A 14392-nucleotide genomic window follows, 5' to 3' on the forward strand; every position below is an offset into this window, starting at 1 on the left:
GTCTATTGTAGATGTTGTTCTTATCGTGAAAGTAAAAAAACTTTATGATAATTGCTGATGGGAAGTTATCTCTAACTTTCCCCAAGGGATGAAGTCGGAGTATATTGAATAACTCAAGTAATCATGCAAAAAGGCACTTATATTTCTAGAGGTCGATTATTATCAAAAAATAGTTAGAACTTCTTCGAAAATTGAACAGTCTTTCTAAGAATATCTCTCTTGTAAAGTAATGGGAGTCTCAAATCAGTGCTCTCGTTCCGCATCTTAACAATTTGTTCCTTTTTAGCCAGGAGGCCAGATAATAATGCAGAAAGGGCGTTTGAATTGGGATCAATAATAGAATCTAGAACATTTTGCAGTTGTTGTGCATTTAAAGCCATTTTGTTTAAAGGCAGTTTTTTTCCACTTCACAGCTTGTAAGTTTCAATCTTGATCTCGAGCTGTTTTTTCTCATTCACAGTTACATATGATTTTAAAGACATCTATTTAACCCAGAATATTGACGGTGATCAGATTTGTGTGGGTTTTTTGTCACTATCCTGCTCATCATGCAGAATTGTTAGTGGTCAGTCCCAAATTGAGCTATGATCAGACCCACTCGAGTGTACGTGTTCCCAGACAGAAATTACAGAGTCTGATCATAAGCGCTCTACAGTCTGGACCAAGGTCTGGGTGCGGTCTGATCAGAGGACATTTCGGTCTGGAAAGTCTGATCAGAGGTTATTTCCGTCGCAAAGGTCTGATCAGCGGTCATTTGTCTGGAAATTCTGCACATAGCTCAATTTGGGTCTGGACCTAAACCTGGGTACTAATCTTTACGGGTCAAGCATGTATTAAGCCTTCTCAAATGTTTTTCTTTCACAAACTGAATCGAGCATTTTTTCTGATTTCTTCAATTTCATAGAAGCATATTGCAAGATTTCTTTCCAGGTTAAACAAAGATCGTACCAGGAAATACATCATGAATTGTATGATGTCATAAATTATTCTTGTATAACTACTTTATTAAATGACGGAGCCGGGACTGCTTGTATCTGGAATCATTTTTAATCTATTTGATCTGAAAATAGCTGCACCCACTAAACGTTGATCATTGCACACCCCAAACAAACACATACACACGTCCGCCCTATATAAGCGAAACTTGAGCAACCCCTATATGTTTCCATCATTACGCCCCTGGTACAAGATATTGTTTTTTTTTAATCTGCAAACATGTAAATTAAACTAACCACTTGGTTAATGTTACATGTTAGAAATTTATTAATCAAACATTATTTTTTTTTAATTTATAACAAACTAAGGTTCGGTTTTCGTAAAATAATTTAATAAAAAATATGTTTAAATCCTGCAACCCTTCTGTCTATTGGAACTCTTTCGTGTCGTTTAAGCATTTCCGCTGTAACTTTTTGTTTAAATTTGGTCTTCGACGTTTCTTTTCTAATTGTAATTGGAAGTGTGTTCCATTTTCGAATAAAGTTACGAACAATTGAACCATTGCTCCATTTTGACTTACATTTTTGTTCTAAGAAAAGGTTTTGGGTTCGTTTGTTTACAATAATAGGCACGTTTTCTAAAAATCTGAAATGTTTATTAGGGCGATTTCTTGTTTGTTGGAGAATATTGAAAAACCTATTTAGAGACACCCGTGTTATTTGGAGCTCTGCTGGAAGAATTTTAGTCTCCAGAAGTAGATCTCTGGCAGTATCGTATTTGGTTTTCATAAAGCAAACTTTTATTCCCCAGTTTATCTGTTTGTTAATTCTGTCAATAGAGTAAGATGGTAAATTTTGAAAAAAAATTGCGTTAAAATCTAAATGAGACAAAACTAGTGATTTAAAAAGATTTATTCTTGTTTTCAGCGGTACCTGATAACGAACCAAATATAATGATCTGATTGCTGAAGCCATTTTACTGATAACCCTATTTAGTTGATTTTGGTATGTCAGTTCCCTATCAATTATTACACCTAAATATCTACATTTTTCAGATGCTTCCAATCGGTGTCCCTTGAAATCGACAGTTTCAATGATCGGCAATTTTTCCTTCCTGAACACCATTAACTCCGTTTTTTTCTCATTCAAAGTTAACCTGTTTTGTTTCATATATTGATCTGTCTTGTTTAATGTATCTTCAGCTATTAGCTGCAAATTTGCTTCATTCTTTGCATGACATAGAATTGCTGTATCATCGGCAAACTGTAATAAATCACAATTCGTTGATACAGCTTCACTGAAATCGTTGACATAAAGTATATAAATTAGAGGCCCTAAGACAGTTCCCTGAGGAACACCGTGATTTATGACAACCCAATCTGATTTCGCTATCCCATTTTTTACACACTGTTTTCTATCACAAAGGAAAGAGTTTAATAAGAATCTTGCATTTTCTCCAACTCCATACCTTTTTATTTTGTTCATAAAAACATCTATAGATATTGAGTTGAAAGCTTTTGCTAAGTCTAAAAAGAGTGTGACAACAATTTCGTTTTCGTCAACGCATTGGTTTATCTTTTCAGTTAATGAAATGATAGTATCGAGACAGGACTTTTGCTTTTGAAAGCCGAATTGATTCTTGTTAATCCGACTATTATGAGTTAGGTGGTGAGTTAGTTGTTCAAGTAGTAATCGCTCAAAAATTTTTGCTAGAGTTGGTGTGACTGATATGGGTCGATAGTTTTCTGGTTCTAGTCGGTCTCCCTTCTTATAGACAGGTGTAACATGCGCTGTTTTCAAAATATTAGGAAACGTGTTTTTGTTTATACATTCATTGACGACAAATTGTAAATGAGTTCCAATAGACAGTTTACTATCTTTTAGCGCCCATGCTGGTATATAGCCCGGTCCGGGAGATTTATGCTTAGGTAGATTATCAATAACATTATACAATTCTTTTCTGGTGACTGGTCGGAAGCTAAATTCCGGTCCATCAAATGTTAGGGAAGAACAATTTGGAGCAACGTCTTTGCCTTTGTATAATCCTAGTCTCGCAAAACAATTATTAAGAACATTGGCAATCTCTCTGTCATCCTCAACAAAATGACTATCTTCCCTTAATTTGTCAATTTTTTCTATTTGGCTGTTGGAATTGATCCTGTTTTTGATGAATTTCCATTGTTCTCTTGAAGTTGGTAGCTGCTGGAAAAAATTCTTTGTGTAATCATCTGCAGCTTTTTTCAGTTTTCTATTCACTGAATTGCGTAAAGATTTGTAAATGTTATAAATCTCTGATTTTGGGTTTTTCTTCCACGCATTAAAGAGACGGTGTTTTTCATTTATGAGACCACGTAATTCTTTTGTCAACTATTGCTTTTGTTGTTTTTTGATACTACTTTCTACCAACTTCAAGGGTGCATGACAACTCAGTATATTTTCAAAAATTTCGATAAATTTTAAAACATTTCGTTCGGCTCATTTATCTGGTACATAGGCGACCAATCTTGCAGCGCAATGTCACGATTGAAATTTGATCTTGAATATTTCTTGGTATTACGTAGCGAAAACTGCCTTTTCTTATCACTGTGATCTATTTTTAATGATGACTGATATACTATTGTGAAGTGATCAACTCCAAGAGTCGACTCTAGAACACTGGCTTCAAAAATTTGGTTCTTCGAGATAAAGCAGTGATCAATTAACGAATATTTTTCACCATTTGTCCATGTTGCCTCCGTTTCATTAACGTAACAAAGCCCATTGTTTGCTGTGAAAATATCAAGTGACTGTCTACCTTTTGTGCCTAACAAGTTTATATTGTAATCTCCTAATAAAATTAGATTATCTGTATACGAATACACATTTGAGATTTCTACAGTCATTTCATCCAGAAAAAAGTTAGAAAGATTTACATTGGGGCAGTATGTTACATTAATGAGTAGTTTTTGTGTTAAAGGCTTACCAATTTCAATCCACATTGACTCAAAAAAAACTCCTATTGATTGTGTTCAAATCATTTCTCATTTTTGCTTCAAACTGTTTGGGAACCCAAAGACCTACCCCTCCACCTCTCTGTACATTAGTTAATGATTATCTTGGTTGGTGAATGAAGTGATGACTATTGCACAGATAAAACTCGGGAATGTCAGTTTTTTCGTTTATCCATGTTTCGGTAACAACTCGGAATGAGGTTTCATTAAGATTTTTCAAAAAACGAGACAATTGCTCATGTTTATTATTGAGGCTTCTACAATTCATATACCAAAACTTGGGGAACTCCGATTTTCTCGCACACTCACCATTGTATTTTTCAATTGTTGTTATTCTATCCAAATTTGATGGACCTGGGTTTCTTTCAATGTCACCACATTTTTGTAGAGTAACTACGATGATTATAAGTAGATATTTTATGTTAAATATTCCGAACCATATTGACAGCCATATTTTTTACATTGTTCGCAGACCTTACTCCAAAAGTCATAAATTTTCTGTATTAAGAATGTTCCATGTTCGGTACTGAGGTAAACAAGTAAACAATCAATTATACGAATAATACAGCACTTAAATGTATCGTGTTTTAACCCTCACCCTTTCTGACTCGGCAATTTGCTACAGTTGCGCATGAACAATCATGTGAGTTCTGATGCTCACATGGTAATTAAATGACTCGATTAGGAGCCAAGAGTGCCTCATCGAAGGCTTTTGCAAACTTTTGTTGATTTAAACAAACCATAAATAACTGAATAACGCGGGGTTTTGCTAATTTCTATTACAGATGGGAAGACAATAAATCAAGGTAGCATATTATTTTAAACGGTGATTTGACCAATCAGATTTGAGAACATTCGTACGCTGCTTCGGGTGGCCGTCGTATTGGCCGACAGGGCGTTTAGCCGACAACCAAAAAAAAGTTTATAAATTTTACCGACAATTTAACTAAAAGTAAAATGAGCGATAAAATTTATTCTGAAGCTTGGATTACTGATTACTGATTTATGGACCAATGCTAGTTACTGATTTATGGACCCACCGATCTACTGATTTATGGACCAATGAAACTTTTGACGAATTATCATAAAGTGTCGGCTAAATTTCTTATTATTTCATTGTCGGCTAAAAGTCATGTCGGCCAATTTCCCTAGCACCGCTATTTCGTAACTTGTTCGGTATAAACTCGGTTAAGATTCATTCAAGTGGGGCTAGGGGTATTAGCCGACACACAAATTAGAAGACACGCCAATTGGCCGACAGATTTCATCAAGACGACGTGAAAATGACCGAAATCGGAACTGTATAATTTAAGTAGTGTTATTAGAAGCTTCGACTTAATTATGTTCGGCCTGAATAATTTGTTCGGTTGTGATAGATTCATATCAAGTCCCACGGGCCGCTGAGGCATGGCCAAATTAGTCAGTAGTTATAGCCAAATATTGTTTGTTTTAACACTAAGGGACGCTGCTTTACCCAATTAATGCGCGGGTAATTATCATGAACTGTGGTTTTCGAGTAGCTATATTTGCTTAAGTGTCGGCTAATTTGTATGTCGGCCAATTGATCGGCCACGCATCCAAGTCCCACAGGCCTTTGATGCACGAGTAACTGAGCTAAAAATCTTTGTTAAAGACAACCGAGCTGGTATTTCAAGCAACAGTAAGAATATCCCCCAATTACTTCAGATTTATAGTCACAATTTTCTATCTACCCTCGGCCCATACCCAGGTTTGTTTGGATGGTTTAGCTAATTAATTAATTAATTAATTGCTGGTCTCAGCAACAAGTTGCCCTGGTGATTATGACACGACTAACAACAAACCTAAGATGGTTTATGAGCTAATTAAGGATTAGGAACCGTATCGAGAGTTCTACTTTATTGGCATCCGATTGTCGGAAGAACGTTAATTTTACGGGAAAAGGAATTCAACATACTATATTTAGCAGCATAACACGCCCCCATCTATTGGTCTGTATTAGCCCAGCGGGCATAAATCAATATATTAGTAACAAAATTTTGGCCTGTTTTCAATTTTGCTAAAATGGTGAGCTGGAGCAGCTGACGGCGGATCTGATACTCATCGACCGCTTCATGACTGTTACTCTACCTGGGAACGCTAACAGACTGCCTATCTTGTTCGAGAACAAATTCTCTATTAAAGTTTTTGCCCAAAATGTATATCTCGAAAAGAATTTTAATGTGAACAATCAGTATTGGTTATTTGCGTTTGCACTTATTGTTCAACCCATCAAAAAACAGAATTTGAAAAAAAATCTTTGGGAAAGAAGCGTATCCTGATTTAAGACTTCAACATAGCTATTCAGCTGTTAATAAAAAGCGCTGATTATCGAAAGGTCAGAATAAGTGCTGTTGATACGTTTTTCGAAAAAAAACTAGATAGCTAGAGTTGTCAAACATTTTGAAAAAAGTTAAAATTTTTGCACGTTATTTTTCCCTCTGCCGTGTTCCGGCCTTCAAATTTGCAATACCTCTTTGGAAAGCCATGAGCAACCACCCACTTAATTCTGAAAAAAATAGTAGGAAAATAGTCCTCACAGACACAAGAACACGTGGAAAGTTTTCTTCAACCCTGTTAAATTGTCGATCGACCTGTTACATGAATTCGAGCTTAGCCAAAAAGTGACGGAACGGGTCGCTTAAAAATTTGGAAACTTTTTGTCAACATTAGTTCGTTAACTCCCTATAGTTCTTCTATCATGATAGATCCTAAGCAAACATTCTAATTCAATTTCAATTAATGTTAAGTTTTCCGAAACTAAGTACAAAAAAAGGATTCTTAGTCATTTTCCCGAAAATGTTGCATCTTCATTAAGTTAAACATACAAGATATTTGAAATTCTCTTAGAGTTGAGAAAAGAAAGAGAAAATCTTGTGGGAACAGAATCTGTTGATAATTTTTTTTTCAAATGGGTAAAGTTTATTCTGATGAAATTTCAAAACCATTTGCAAAGTTTTAAAGACTTCATAGGGAAACTCGTGTTGTAACGGCTGCACTCTAAATTGGTTGCCACGTGTTGCTGAAAATGTACGTTTTTGAGATATCAAAGCGGATAAAATTGGACATTTTCATAAAGAAAATATAGGAAAGTAGAAATCTCATTTTGAGGATTGCTTTTTTGCTCAGCCAAAAACCTTAAAAAACACCTTCAGGATTGGTTAACATTTTGAACTGCTTTTTAATACGGCCGTTTGATAATTCTCAAAAGGCGAACTTTTTTATCCAAGTTTTATTTGTCGGTTCAACTGTAATTTCAATCCGCAGTTGATGGCTCTTTTCTGTTATTGCCCCCCACGCCGATTTGCACCCCCACTTATGCAAGTTATAACATACTGTTTGCTTTTCATAAACTCACATCAATTAATCACAAACTGCCGTTACAATATAACGGTGCAACGAGCTTTTGAAATTAACGCGTACACTCTAAAAAAAGTTCAGGTAAATTTGCCGGAACCAAGTTCAGGTAACTGGAAGTTCAGGTGAAGTTCAGGTGTAAAAGCACTTGAAATACACCTGAACTGTATTTCAGGTAAATTTTCACCTGAACAAGTTCAGGTGTGGTTACCTGAAAATACCTTTTTTTGCAATCACCAAAGAAACAAAAAAAAATTAGCAGTAAACTAAAACACAATTTAAATACAAACGTTAGTAGAAACATCAACACATTTATTAGGCAGTCTCCAGCTTCTTTTTATGTTTGCCAAGTTACAGATAAATTTATCATCAAATTTTCCCACTCTTCAGCTCCACTGATCTTTCTAGTTCAAGGAAGTATTTTTGGAACCATTAGGGGTTTCTGAAATGAACAACCATAGCAAAGTTTTAAAGTAACGGTTTAAAGAAACTTTAAAATTTTTGAAATCATAACAACAGGAAACGCAGTGGTTTTAAAGTGGATCAACTTGAAGGGGATCAAGTGGATCAACTAGAAGGTAACGACATATGGTCCTCATTTAGCTTCCATTTCATTAAAGTCTTTCAGAATCAGATTGATATTCTTTTTAATTCGAACTAATTCTATTCTCCTACATAAGCACTGCTTCAAAACCCCGGTCCTTCGAAAACTGAAATCAGTTTGTTAATTTTCAGAAGAACTGTTCAGGCATTTTTTTCAGGTGTTTTTCAGGCAGGTTCAGGTAAAAGTTCAGCCAGTGATGCCTGAATTTTTCAGGTAAATTACAGGTAAATTTCAGGTGATTTCAGGTGTTGTTCAGGTGAGAACAATTTGCCTGAATGATTCAGGTAAATTCAGGTGTTTTTTCAGGTAATTTTACCTGAATTTTTTTTAGTGTGTATGTAAGCAATTATAGTTTGCATCTAATGTAAGCGGTAAATGAATAATGCGTGTTATTATCAGTTCGATATCTATCTCGTCCAAGAATACTTATCAATTAATTTTTTAAATTATTTTTTAAATAAATTCTTTCTTTTAAGGCACCAACTCTGCTCTTTACAGAGTTCAAATTGAAATGGTTGAAGACTCAGATTTTTGGGCGCATTTTTTTCGAATTTAGGTCATAGCCACTATAATCAATTTCTTCTCAATGCTGTGCTTCTTCGAGTTTCGTTTTGCTGCTTCGCTTACCGTTTCGTTTTTCTAAGCCGTTTTTGTGTTTGTTTGCAATACAAGTTTCTTTTTTCAATTGAAAAATTTGAAAAAGTTAACTTGCATCAAGGGCAAATTGATTCAAGTTAAATTTTTCATGAATATATCACAAAAAAGGCAAGGGGGTTCTTGATCCTTGACGTCCGCAATGGTTTATAGGTTTTTATTTGCGATATAGATTTATTTTACTTTCATTACAGCGCTTTCTCTCTGTCTGGAGAGATGTTTTGTTAATTTTCATGAGATTGCAAAGGCTCTCAATATTATGTCATGTGATAATGAATTCAACGCTTTAAGAACTTTTATAAGAAGTTTTACACCAAATTAAATACATTTTATCCTATTCAACAAAGGATTGCTGATCAATTGAAAATGGCCACTAGAGGAAGCCGCTCATAAGAAAGTTCGAGCAAAAATTGTTCATATTTCATCACTTTCAAGACTGTGCCATTTTTAGCTGAAATTTCTCCATTCAAGTAATCGGTTCTATCACATGGTTTTAGTAGAATAGTACCAATTCTGAGTCCCGAAAAATTCAGTTGAGCGATTGAAGACTGCCGGTGTTATACCTAGTTTCTCATTAGGTGTACTTTTATATCCAAAATATGTGTCTGCTCAACTCTAATTTTACTCAGCAGTTGATATTCAGAAAATTAAAACAATTACTTGAGCAAGATCAATCCAGCTTTGACTGCTGCTCGATGTCGTGATAAATCTAGTGACTCAACGATACTGACTCAACGATACTGACATTTTAGCACCAACTTTGTTCTTTGCAGAGTTCAAATTGGAATGGTTGATGACTCAAGGTTTTTTGGCATTGATGTTTTTGTATTTAGTGCAAAGCCATTAAAATCAATCTCTTCTCAAAGATGTGCTTCCTCGAGAAAAAAGTGTAGCAGGTGTTTCTGATTTCATGGCTAGTTTTGTTGCTTCGCTTACCTCTCAGTTTTTCTAAGCCTTTTGGTGGTTTTTTTTGCAATCGGTCGTTGATACAAGTTTCTTTTTCATTTGAGAAATTGAAAATTAAACTTACATAACGGCTATCAATTTATTGTGAAATTTATGTTAAATATTACCTAGTTATATCATAAAATAGACAAGGGGTTCTTTGATCCTTGCGGACCACTATGATTTATAGGTTTACATTTGCCGCATAGAAGTTTATTACACTAGTTACAGTGCCTTCTCTGTGTCTGAAAAGATATTTTGATACTTTTCATGAGAGTGCAAAGACTTTCAAAATTATTTCATGTGAAAACGAAATCCACGCTTTAGTAAAATCTATTTATTTGAATATTGATTTCTATTAAATTTTTAGGTTTTGGTAATGTTTGAACCTGATGTAGAACCGCGTTTTTTGTGGAATTTTTTCTCAAACCCATGCAGTTTTTCATTGAGAAATTTTTCTTGTCACAAGAATTTGTTACAGAGGAGTCGATTTCGGAGGAGTCTTTCCAAATGCCAGCCTAGAATGAATAGAAATTGGTCACGAGGTTTCACTTAGTTGCACATATAACTGGGCCGAGGAATTTTGGCAAAATTTTTTAAAATAAGCGGCAACTATCATTGACAGATAGGAAAATTCACCGCGATTTTCATCAAAAAATTAGAGGTGAATGCGATTTTAGAGAGAACAAATTCGGCTCATTCACCGCAAAATTCATCGTAAATTGTCAACATTAGTAACCACTTATCTTACATTTTTTTCGTTTCTAAGCCTGGATCTGAAATAGTTTTGCTTTTCTGAGCGTAAATCTTACAAATTTTTGCGTTTTCTATTGTAGATCTTAAATAAATTTAGCCTTTTTACGCTTGGCTCCCGCGTTGTTTCAAGGCGTAGACCTCTGATTGTGAGAGACTACCCACTGACCTCCTGCATGGATATCGCCTCTTCTACCACTCTACTGCGATTCTTTACTTCTCTTAAACACTATTCTTTTAAAATAGAGTCTAACTTCATGTATCTTAGCGTTTCCAAGCGTTTATCTTATATAGTTTTGCGTTGAATTTAGCGTTGATCTTATATAATTTTGCATGTCTTAGCGTATATCCTACATTAGCGTACTTTGAATTTGGGTTTGATATCACATAATTTTGCCTTTCCAAGCGTAGATGTTACTTTTTGCGTTGAAGTTAGCGCTTACTTTGCATAAATTTGTTGCGTTTCTAAGCGTAGATTTTACATAAAAATTCTATTTTTAAAATACTGTTGTTCGCTTATTAAGAACGGAAACATCAATAAGGCCAACTTTTTTGGCAAGCTACGACAAAATTTCTCTGTGATTGACACTTTAAATACACTCGGGAATGCCCTTATTAAGTTCGGATTCTAATAATCCTTTGACATGGTACACAATTCGTAAATTTGTGTACGAAAATCTTACTTTTTCTTAGACAAGCCACGGCAAAAATTATTGCTGATTGCACTGGGGATATCCCATTCCAAGTTTGATTGGATTTGAATAACTCTGACACGACGAAAACTCTCGTTTTCAAAAAATTGCACATGTTATTTTTTTAAGAACAATGCAAAAATTCAAGTGTTGAGTTTTTCAAGCAGATCGCGCAATTAAACTCTAAAACTGCAGCGAAGAATTTATTTAGGATTAACGCTAAATTAATTGTTTCACTGTGCCAGATCAGATTTTTGTATCCAACGTTAAAATTATGTTGAAATTAAGATCTACGCTTAGAAACGACAAAATTATTTATGATCTACGCTTAGAAACAGCAATACATCCTTTCCAATGCCTCAAGCGTAGATCTTACATAAGTTCAACGCATTGACCGCCAATTTTTCACAATTTTGCGGTTTTTAGCCCCCGTCTGGGTAGACTCTTTATTCACTCAATCTTTTTAAATACCGGACTGACAATAAAGTTTTTCTGGAAGAATATTCTGAATGATACATGTGTTGCAAAATGATTTAATTCCCCTGCATTAAAGTTATCAAGATCAGGTGTTTGACTATTGGGATCTTTTCTGCTCCCCCCCCCCCCCCCCGCCTTAGTTAGGCACCCCCATTCATAAATGTGTAAACATTTTGTTAAAGTTAAGTTAATCTTATACGTGAACATATATGAGCAATATGCATTTAATAAAAGCTAGCACAGCTATGGTTTGAAAGTATTACCTATTCAACCAAAATTTTTGCATATAACGTAAGCATCAATAAAATTTTATGTATTAGATCATTTTTGGTGCTATCGGCTACAATAAGGGCTTGATTTTTTAAAACTTCTTAAGGAAACTATTCTAAAAGGGCCTTCAATCTACCTAGACACTCTTGTTTCAACGAAATGCAAATATCGCTCTGACAATTCGCGAAAACTTAGGTTTTGGGGGCGCAAATTTAACGGCTATATAAGGCTGGGGGAGGCGCTAGCAGAAAAGATCCGACTATTGTCCAGATCATCAATGGCAATTTAGATACCTTTTCGAGTAACTGATTGCAAACTGAATTCTTTCTTAACTCCTCTCCATTTGGAAGCAGATTTTTATTTCGCAAAGTAACAAAAAAAACTTTATTTGGGACTCTCCAACGTAATCTTTCTTTTATTAGTTCTCGTTTTAAATTCATTCCACAAAAGTTGTCTAGAAAGGTGGTGAAAAAAATTTATGGGTCTTGAGCTGTACAATTTTCATTAAATCATTCAGGTTTTGGAGTAATAGAAATGAAAAACTGCAGCCAGTCGCTACTCCCAAAGATTTCCGATGACACGTCAGAACAAAATGTGCGAACGCATACTTTGATTTTTTAGTTTTTCCACCTTTTTAGGACAAATTCTGGCAGTTTGCGCGTTTCCCAAGCCCTTTTTACTCGCCAGGTCAGGGTCAATACTTGAATTTAGACTGCTAAATGTAAAAAGTGGCATGATAATAGTTTTAAATCAGTGCTGAAATTTCTGAGAAATTAATTCTTTCATCATGACAAAACCTGTTTCAATGATTCAATTATGCGTGTACTGTTTGCACTTAACTATTTATAACACAGTCTGATGATTCGAAAAGTGCTAATTAAGAAATCATTAATATGTACCGACGGAACTAAAATATAAGCTAGCTTACAACGCATTTAAAAGGTTGGTAGGCATTTAAAAATTGGTGAAATTTTGTGCTTTTTTTTTAAAAAAAATGAAACTTCTGACTTAAATTTGAACAAAAAGCGATAACGGTATGAAAATAAATTTTACGAGTTCATTTATAATGTCAATTTCTGAAAATCTTTCTATAAAAATACGTACTATTTGTAACGAAACAATTCATTAAAAATCGTTCTAAATATTCCTGCTGTGAGTATGTAGAATTATCTAATTAATCCCTCATTTTGCGCAATATTCAAGCCGACTTTGTCAGAAACTCTAGGGTAGCTCGGGTACTTTCTGGACTTTACCCTTTACCCTGCTCTGGGGAGGAAAGAGAGGCGGTATGAACTCACTTTGTTTTGGATTGGCTGGCTAAGTTAGTGGGAGCTGCAATTTAATTTGCTGAAAGCCAAAAACCGCAAGTGAAAATAGCACTTATTTCTTAGTCTTATCCTGCTAATACTACTACACTATTATATCGATGGTGAAGAGAAGAAATAAATAGCTAAAAAGTAAGAACAAGTAAGCCTTTACTAGCAACCATTTTATTTACCAATATAAACTTCAGCTGAACAAAAGTTGAACACTTTTCTTTACTTTCGCTTCTCTGCGCCTTGACCATTTTTTATTTGGCAAAATAAGCTTCTGCATTTTGGCTACCAACTTTCAATATTAAAATAAATAAATATAACTTGCTTTGTTGTCTGGCGCCGCAGTTCATATCTTAGAAGTGAATTCAGCTTGCTTACCTATATACGCTTTTTCAAAATTCCCCGAAAACGAATTATTTTGCCATTTTTGCTTATTGTCTAATTATTGATAGTTCCAGCATTTCTACTAAAATTAAAGCAGAAACAATTGTTGTTGTGTAGTTGTAGCTTTTATTTGAAATATATCGGCTTTTACGCTGCGAAGATTTCCATAAGCAGTGAGCTTTTATGTAAGAGCTTCAATCAATTTTTCAACATTTGTCAATAGATTTTTAACATCTAAAGAAAAATAGGAGGCAAATACAGCGTGAATTAAGTGGCAATCGTAACTTTCTCTCGTGTTTGTTGTTTCTTCAACTTATTATTACAATTTTACATTTCATCTGTATCCTTCTTTTCTTTTTCTTTGTTTGGGAGAGTGTTACAAACAAACAAACAAACAAACAAACAAACAGGCTTCTATATCAACAGGTAAATTTCAGTAATCAGTTAACATTCAGAGATTAATTTTGATTGAAACGTGTACAGTTTTGTCAAATAACGCTTCAACTGAAAAAGGCGTGTACTCGGCAGTTCAATGGTGGCGATGAGATTCCTCAATCTGCCCCCTTTTCAATAGTAAACTGAACTGCGAACCAAACCCCCCCCCCCCCCCCCCCAACCCATACCTACCCTGACCTATGCCCCTTTCTGCGAATGCGAACTCTTCTTAAAGAGTGATAGTGAGTACAGACCATAACTAACTCAAAAATGAAAATAATGAGTGATTTTTGTCGTGGCATACATTTTTCTTGTCCCTATTTTTTCGTAATTTCTTCCCGTTGTCTCTGGGTCTTCGAATTGGCTAAAAAATTAATAATCCAGATTGTTGAGAAGAGACTTTATTTAGACTTAACAAACACCGCAATTCAAATAATACATGTTTCCGATATTCACTGGACCGTTCGGCAGAATTTGCAGACACAACTTGTTCAGCGAAGTGCAACACAGCCCCCCCCCCCTCCCCCCTCTCTCGTTCGCCCGGTTGTTATTTATTCGCCCT

General features: G+C 34.9%; 1 protein-coding gene across 7 annotated transcripts in view; it reads left to right on the forward strand.

The window, feature by feature from the left end:
- The window catches only part of LOC142338988 (uncharacterized), a 239736-nt gene that overhangs the window by 155128 nt on the left and 70216 nt on the right, over nt 1–14392 (forward strand). For 2 of the 7 annotated variants that reach the window (XM_075388631.1, XM_075388664.1), the window contains exon 1: nt 13165–13821. The exons of 2 other annotated variants lie outside the window; for them this stretch is intronic. The gene's annotated coding sequence lies outside the window, so the exon portion shown is untranslated. Of the gene's footprint in view, nt 1–13164; nt 13822–14392 lie in introns of those variants that run through there. 3 more of the 7 variants (XM_075388675.1, XM_075388686.1, XM_075388695.1) reach the window with 3 other exon arrangements.

The sequence above is a fragment of the Convolutriloba macropyga genome, chromosome 1 (genome assembly GCF_964194025.1).
Source record: "Convolutriloba macropyga chromosome 1, txConMacr16.3, whole genome shotgun sequence".
Taxonomy (NCBI): Eukaryota; Metazoa; Xenacoelomorpha; order Acoela; family Convolutidae; genus Convolutriloba; species Convolutriloba macropyga.